General features: G+C 36.6%; 1 non-coding gene across 1 annotated transcript; it reads left to right on the top strand.

The window, feature by feature from the left end:
• Nucleotides 1-885: 885 nt before the first annotated feature.
• On the top strand, nucleotides 886-991 carry LOC121225652 (small nucleolar RNA R71). Its single transcript, XR_005923514.1, has one exon. It is a non-coding gene; the product is annotated as a small nucleolar RNA R71 (small nucleolar RNA).
• Nucleotides 992-9,622: the final 8,631 nt, after the last annotated feature.

Raw genomic sequence — 9,622 nt, 5'->3', positions numbered from 1 at the left:
CACGGTTTTCCAAAGCAACTACTGTTGTTCAAAACATCACGTATCCGTAATTGTTTTTAAATTAAGCTTCCGCAACTACCAAAATTTTTACAAAGTTGTTAAGAATGTTATTCAGCTGAGGTTTTCTAACAAGGTTTAAAAAGGGTATAAGTTTTTAATTATTAAGAAGGGTTTTTAATGGAAACATGGTTTTCGAAAAACACTTCAATGTGACATGCCAGATTCGAGCCAAACTTCCAGGCCGAGTTTGGGGTGTTACACCATACCTTTCCTGTTGGGCTCAAAAACTCCCTTTGGAAAGTATGAGTACCAAAATTTGAGATTATCCAATTAGTTCTAGGAACTGTAACTTCACACAAGACTTCTCTAAGCATCTCCCAATCAACGTTTTTCAACATAGTAGAATAATCATCGTTGTCGATATTGTGTAGTTCAAACATATCGTTAATAACTTTTGGTGTGAGAGATACCTTTTTTTCTCAAACATAAATCTTCGTTAAAGTGAATGAGGTCAAGTTTGAATGCAATTCTTGGAGTAATTTAGCCTTTGAAAGTGGTCTAACATCACAAAATAAATTCCATTTCAACTCATACACTATTTCCCGAATAAGTGGTAGCACTGTAGTACAATAAATATTCATTAAACTAAGCCTTTTGTCTGATAGCATCAGTTGATCCTTGAAGATGGATTCAAATCTCTCATTTGCTTCTTTACTATAGAATTAGTTCTCGGCATTATCAGGTTGAGTATCTGAATTCTATTACTTACCTTGAGCTGTCTCGGGTGTTTTATTATTTAGTGTTCCACCAGCTACTGCATCAATTAGTTACCTAGACGAGGGATTGAAATTGTTGTAAAAGGTTTGAACTTGCAACTACAAAGGTAACTCATGATGAGGACACTTCTTAACAGATCCTTAAATTTGTCCCATGCATCATATGATGTCTCAAAATGAATTTGAGCAAAAGAAGAGATGTCGTTCCTCAACTTAGCTATTTTAGTCAGGGGAAAGTACTTCAACAAAAAATTTTCAGTCATTTGAGCCTAAGTCGTGATAGAACCTCGTGGCAATAAATTTAACCACTATCTTACCTTGATCCTCAAAGAGAATAGGAACAACTGTAAGCGTATGGCATCATCAGTAGCACCATTGATTTGAAAGTGTTACAAATCTCTAAAAAGTTAGCCAAATGAGTATCCAAATCTTCACCTTGCAAACCATCAAACTGAACATACTGTTGTACCATCTAAATTGTGTTCGGCTGTAGCTCAAAATTGTTTGCAGCAATGATGGGTCTCATAAAACTCAATTCAGCTCCAATCAAAGTAGGCTTAGCATAATCATACATAGTACGAGGAGCAGGAGGTGCAAGAAGCTGCTGATTATTTTGATTATCACCCATCTTCGCAGTAATATCATTTTCCTCTTGATCATTGTAACACCTTTTACTCGTATCCAACACTGGGACAGGGTCTGAGGCGTTGCCGGATTCAAACATAAATATTCATACAAAATTGGGCCATAAAATTTCACCCAAATTAAAACCATTCATTAACATACATAGCGTCCCTTATATGGGCCCATGAGGTCCAAAACATACATTGGGTATGGCTCGGGACTAAATCGAGAACTTTCGAAACTGATACAACACTTAGAAAATTTTCTTATTTTGCAGGGTTACATGCCTGTGTGGGTAGGCCCGTGTGACTTGGGACACACCCGTGTGACTTGGGACACGCCCGTGTCCTCATCCCGTGTAACTCTCTGTTTATGACGTCATCAACAAAATAGGGTCACACGGCCAAGTCACACGCCCGTGTGCTTAGACCTTGTGGTGAATTAAATTCCAAAATCAAGTGCAGACTTTACACAGCCAGCACACACGCCCATGTGCTGAGGCCGTGTCCTTCACACGGCTGAGACACACAGCTGTTTCTTTGCCCGTGTGTTTACTACTGGACATTCTGTTTTACCTAATTAGGGTGCAGGGGACACACGGTTAAATCCATGCCCATGGAGTAGACCGTGTGTCACACATAGCCTAGACACATGCCCGTGTGTCTACCTATGTGGACAATTTTGAGGCTATTTTCCAAGCCAATTGCCACCCTTATTTGCACAAACACATATATGCCTTCAAGGGCACTTAACATGGCATAATTGAGCACTTAAACATACACAAACAAAACATGATTATGGCATTATCATGTTAGCTTATACATGCACAATACACCATACTTTATCAAGCCCATCTTACCAATTCTCACTTAAGTCATGGTTATCATCATATTAAACAATTCCCAATTAAATCTTCAAGAATTAATAGCCACAACACATCTCATCACATACACACAACCACTAACCACATCACAATTGCATGGCACATGCATGCTTGAATAAATAAGCTAACAACCCAATAATCATTATAAGTCATATCTCATGACCTTATATAAAATGAATCAAATATCATCATAAGCCAACACATTTGGCTAAACCAAGATGACATATAACAAAAAGACCAAGTCCTTATACATGCCATACTCAAAATGTTAAGACTAACTATACCTAAATGTCCAATTGATAGTGTGATTGAGTCTCCGACATCTTTCGATCCCTGAGCTAGCTTGGCGATAGTATAAGAAATGGAAAAGAGAGGGAGTAAGCATAAAGCTTAGAAAGTTCACATGCAAATAAATAGCAGCATAATCGTGAATATTATACAATTAACGTAACATAAATTATATATATGTCATTATAGTTTCATAGGCATAACTTATTCATTTTCAATCTTACCAAAAGTTCATCACATACCGAGCTCATTCATATGTGTTTTTCGTACATACTTGTACCAACTCGTAACGCATTCTCATAATTCCTCATCATTGAATTATTTGTCGAATAACCCACTGATTTACACGTTGAACACTTGGAATACTATCGCATACATGGAAAACTTGCACATAGTGCTTCATATGTAGCCACATGCTACCTCATATCACATATCACACATTGCTTGCTCCCGAGTTAATCACGGGCTACTTACACAAGCTGGCAGTCAGGACGTAACTACATGGGCTGCTTACACAAGCTGACAGGTACCTGCAACACATGCCGGGCTATCCAGCCACCGGTAGACGTACAAGACCAGCACCCAGATCACATTACATATATCACATAATCCCATGAGCTCATAATCACATAGTTCCTAGTGACATGTAACTCGTATCCTAATCTATTCCTAAGGTTCAAATGGGATTTTCTTGATGTCACATCTTCGTCTAACTAGTTCACAATGTCATTCTCATTGACCATAATATCGTTCACAATGTCATTCTCATTGACCATAATATCGTTCATACGCTCATTATAACAATTAAACATAGAAATTCATACATTAATAAAGTATTAAAACATGATACAACATTGCATTATTTACACATGAACTTACCTTAGTATAAAAATAGTAAAAACGGATCTAATCTTCGTACACCTTGTTTTTCCACCGATCAAGGTCCGTTCCTCATTTTTCTTTCTCTATAATTCCAAATTTAGCTTATTTAGTACACACATTATTCAATTCAATCCATAACTCATACTTTGACAAAATTACCTTTTTACCCCTAAACTTTCACATATTTACAAATTAGTGCTTAGGCCCGTAAAATGAAATGTACTCATTTTCTTTATTACTCAAGCCTAGCCAACCCACACACATGCTCATATCAACCCATATTTTTCATCAAAATCAGATTTTTACTATACATTTTACAACTTTTGCAAAAGAGTTATTGTAGGTGTTTTCATAAAAAATCACTTAGAAAAAGATGTTTATCACACATCAAACTTTCATATTCCTCCATTAAACATCAAAATACATGCATGTCACACATGGGTCAATTTTTAAACATGAACCCTAACTCAAAATAAGGCTAGAAATAGGTAGATCATGCTTCAAGGATCTCAAAAACATAAAGAACATTAAAAACGAGGCTAGGGTGTACTTATAATCGAGCTTGAAAGTTGAAGAAAAATCGTAGCTATGGCCCTTCTAATTTTCGGTACACACAACAAGAAGATGAGCAAATTTTGCTTCATTTTTCCTTTTTATTCTTTTATTAACCAAATGACAAAAATGCCCTTAAGGCCTTTCTTTGAAATTTTACCTACCCATGCCCATTTTTGTCCATAAAAATAGAAACTGGGCAAATTGCTTGTAACACCCCTTACCTGTACTCAACGCTGGAACATGGTACGAGGCATTACTATACTTGAACGCAATCAAACACCTAAAAACTGGACCATAAAATTTCATTCCAATTAAGGTCAGTCAAACATATACTTAACATCCCTTATACTGGCTTACAAGGCCCAAAACATACATCGGGGAAAATGTGGAACTAAACTGGGAATTTCTGGAGCTTTTACAACACCTAGAAAATTTTCATGTTTTGGAGAGTTACACGCCCGTGTGGGTATGCTGTGTGGTCACACATGCCAGTGTGGCTTGGCACTTGCCCGTGCCCTCAGCCTGTGTAACTCTCTGACTATGACATCATCAGCCAAATAAGGTGACACGGCCAGGGCACACGCCTGTGTTCTTAAGCCGTATGGCGAATTAAATTCCAAATTCAAGTGAAGACTTTACACGGCCTGGGCACACGCCCGTGTTCTGAGGCCGTGTCTCTAACACAACTAGACAGATGGTCGTGTCTCTACCCATGTGTTTAGTACTGGGCATTCTATTTTGCATTAATTAGGGTGCAGGAGACAAATGGCCGGACCACACGCCCATGGGGTAGGCCGTGTGTCACACACGGCCTAGACACATGCCCATGTGGACAACTTTAAGGCTATTTTCCAAGCCAAATGCCAACCTTATTTGTTCAAACACATATATACAAATAAGCAATATTTCTTAAACTTGCATGCATGCATTTCTATACCATCTTATACACACACATGACATTTCTCAATATTCATTCATCAATAACCATAGGCCATATCATAATGGAATTGGCACATATATACATAGATGAATAGAATTACAACCCAATATTCATTATGAGCCAGATCTCATGGCAATACACAAAATGAATCAACTATCATCATAAGCCAACACATTTGGCTAGACCAATATGACATATAACAAAAAGACCAAGTGCCTATACATGCTATACTCAAAATGTTGAGATTTACTATACTTAAGTAATCCAATTGATAGTGTGAACGTGCCTCCAATGTACATTGATCCCCGAGCTAGCTTGACGATACTATAAGAAAATGGAAAAGAGAGGGGGTAAGCATAAAGCTTAGTAAGCTTGCATGTAATTAATAAGTAACAAGAATATGCATTTCCATACACATACGTAACATAAATTGACTCATCTCATTCTCAATATCATAAATTCTTTATTCTCCTCTTACTAAATTTTTATCATTTTGTAATCATAATACTACGAGCTTGGCGTACATACTTGTACTCTTTCAACATGATCATACCTCGTCATTTCTCTGACACTTCATCGGACTGCCCGTTGAACCATTTGGAATACTAACGGATACCCGAGGAACCCCATTCCCATAATAAGATGCCAACGCCATATCCCGGATATGGTCTTACATGGGATCACCACTCGATGCCAATGACGTGTCCCAAACATGGTCTTACATGGGATCTCATATCAACGCCATATCCCAGATATGGTCTTACATGATAACACATATCGATGCCAATGCCATATCCCAGATATAATCTTATAAGGGATCTCATTAACCTGAATGTTATGATATTTATATCTTAAGTATTCCTAAGGTTCAACCGGCTTTCATCGTCTCAATTCTTTATCGGACAATATCAATAATACTCACAAAGACAAACATACAATTCATGCAACATTAAATGTTAAATACATAATAGGATGCTATGCCAATTACACACAAACTTACCTCTATACAAAATATGGGCAACTAATTCGATTTAGCCCAAGATCTTGCTCTTTCCTCGGTCTAGGCCCAGACTCCGTTTTTCTTGATCTATAATATAAAATTTCACTTGTTTAATTACCACATTATTCAAAACAGCCCATAAATCATATTTTGGCAAAAAATATAGTTTTGCCCCTAAATTTTCACATAATTACAATTTAGCCCGTAGGATCCTAAAATGAAATGCGGCCAATTTCTTTGTTACCCAAGTATAGCCGATTCATAATCCCTCTTATAACAACCTGCATTTTTCATCAAATCACTTTTTTAACACCTATTTTTACATGTTTTACAAACAAGCCCATTTAGGTGTTTTCACGAAAAATCGCTTAGAAAAAGATGTTCATCTAACACCAAACTTCCATATTCCTCCATTAGCCATCAAAATACATGCATGACACACATGGGTAAATTTTTGAACATAAACCCTAGCTCAAAATAATGGTAGAAATAGCTATATTATGCTTCAAGGATCTCAAAAACATCAAAAAACATGAAAAACTATCACCAAAATAACTTACATGTGGAGGGTTTGTTGTAACACCCCGTACCCGAGACCGTTGCCGGAGTCGGACACGAGGGGTTCACAGACTAAATTCGCTTACTATCGCAGTCCATTTTAAAATTTTCCAGGCAGTTGGCTAACTGCGACACTGTCACCTTAAAAATCATATCTTGAGTTTCACAACTTGAAAATCAGTTTCGTAATTTTTCCCTGAAACTAGACTCATATGCCCATCTACATATTGTTTTCTAGAATTTTTTGTCAGGCCAATTAGTACAGTTTATTAGTCAAAGTCTCCCATGTTACAGGGATCGACTACACTGACCTTTGCGCATTTCGACTTGGATATCTCCCTGCACAGGGCTTCAATACTGATGCCGTTCGTTTATATAGAAACTAGACTCAGAGAGGAATCCAGACATATATGGCATAACTCCTAATTATCTCTGGTTAATTTATAATGAATTTCCAAAGTTGGAACAGGGAATCCAGAAACCGTTCTGGCCCTGTCTCACGAGAACCTGAATATCTCTTAACATACTGTCCATATGATCATTTCGTTACTTTCCTATGAAAATAGATTCATCAAGTTTCGTTTACATAATTTATTCACTATTTAATTCCAATCCTATTATTTTTAGTGATTTTCCAAATCTACATCACTGCTGCTGCCAGCATCTGCCTTTAAGGTAGACTTTACCTATTTCATAGTTTCCATGATTCAACTAGCCCTTTTTGCATAAATAGCACAAATCATGATAGCGATTAACCATTCCATACCAAATGATTATAACATTATGCTCGAACATATATAAGCCATTTTCGCATGGCTATATACATTAACCAAAATATTCTTCCGCCACTAGTCTATTTTATACATGCCATAAGACAATCCGAAACATAGCAGTACCAAACAGTGGATAGTGATAGTGTGACTAGTTGCTGACGATCCCCGAGCCTGTAGCTTCGCAATGAGATCTATAAAACAGAGGAAACAGAGTAAACGGAGTAAGCATTACAATGCTTAGTAAGTTTTAAGCAGTGTCAACAGATAACAATCAAATTATAACATAGTTGTTCGTATTTTTATTTCACTCTTCCTTCGGGCATACCATCCCTTTACCGAATCTGCACATCTCGTCATATACAATAGGCAGATAAACTTTCACATAAAAGTGAGCTCATGTGACATAGATATATCGTATGATTTCACATCACCTCTCACACTGATCCGATGTCACATAATCATAGGAATAGTCTCATAGATTGCTCTCGTATGCATCACATAACTACCTTATGATTTAGTGCAAATCAAGCTCACATATAAACTTGGAGTACATACCTGTTTAACCTTTCGCATTGAATATATTTATAAGCAATTCTTATTACGAAGTCTTACCTGGACATAATCTCCACACGAAGTTATCGGGTCTTACCCGGACAAAATCCCCACACGTAGTCATCGGGTCTTTAGAGCTCGATATAGTACAAGCACGAAGCTTAAGGACATTAATCAGTGATAATATTCTCGCATAAAGCCTGCGGGGTTTTAACCCGGATATAGTACTGACACAAATGCCCTTCGGGACTTATCACATTTATGCACTTTCACATCCATCACATTGGCCACTCGGCCCTGTCACATATATACACTTTCACATTCATCACATCGGCCATTAAGCCTTATCACGCATATACACTTTCACATTCATCACATCGGCCATTAAGCCTTATCACATATATATACACTTTCACATTCATCACATCGGCTATTAGGCCTTATCGCACATATACACTTTCACATTCATCACATCGGCCATTAAGCCTTATCACATATATATACACTTTCACATTCATCACATCGGCCATTAGGCCTTATCACATATATACACTTTCACATTCATCACATCGGCCATTAGGCCCTATTCACATATATACACTTTCACATTCATCACATCGGCCATTAAGCCTTATCACATATATACACTTTCACATTCATCACATCGGCCATTAGGCCTTATCACAATTTAGAATTCACATATGGGTTTAATCAATAGCTTATAAGCAACTAAAACAAGTTTATCAAGGTTTACAACACAATCTCAAATTCAGCACAAGCTGTTTTTCCTGAGCAATAGTCACTAAATTATTTATAACTGGAGCTACAAAACTCCAAATCACTTTCCGTAAATTTTTCCTGAATATAGACTCGTATGTCTTCCATCCATAAAATTTCCAGAATTTTAGGTTTGGCCAATCAATACCAGATTTTTTCTTAAAGTTTTCCCCTGTTTCACTGCTTGACTAATCTGACCACTCTTCACTACGAATCAAATTTCTCATTATCAGAAATTCCTTTGCTTACACGGTTTCTTTTATAAGAAACTAGACTCATTAAGCTTTAATTTCATGTCTCATTCAGCCTCTAATTCAAATCCATGAATTTATGGTGATTTTCTAAATTCATGTTACTGCTGCTGTCCTGAGCAGGTTTATCACAATTTTACTCTTCTGACATATCCTTTTAGCACTTCATAATATCATATCCATTTGGCAACATATCATATCAATAACTTACCTATACTTCATAATAACCATTAGGCTATATGCATAAAGATTTACAATAGAGTTATGATTCTTTTAATATGTGCTTAACATATCATACTCAATCACATTATAGGCTTTAATACTTAAAACTTACCTCGATCGCTAATGTACGTCAATTCCGACTATTCGACCAATTTCCCTTTTTCCACGATCCGACTTTGTTTCCTTGAGTTCTTGAGCTAATGAACCAAATTTCAACTTATCACATCACTATTGTGTAAAACCACATTCGATTATATTATAATTCGGTTAGCAAGAAATACACTTATTCCTTATAACATTTAGCTTCGAGATCACCACCTCAATCATCTCAAGTACCAAACATGCATTAATACTCTCTTTAGTACAATTTCGTTACTTTAACTAAATACTAAACATATCCTTTTGCTTATCTATACACATCCGCATTTTAACTCATACCAATCATAACAAATAGCATAATATTTGTTAACATATAAAATTATGGTTGACATTACATCATTTACTTCCACTAACCATTTAAGCATAACCTAAGCGCATACAT

This window comes from Gossypium hirsutum, chromosome A03, assembly GCF_007990345.1.
Source record: "Gossypium hirsutum isolate 1008001.06 chromosome A03, Gossypium_hirsutum_v2.1, whole genome shotgun sequence".
Lineage (NCBI taxonomy): Eukaryota > Viridiplantae > Streptophyta > Magnoliopsida > Malvales > Malvaceae > Gossypium > Gossypium hirsutum.
Note: the sequence above shows the minus strand (reverse complement) of the source record. Positions and strands in the feature narration are given on the sequence as shown.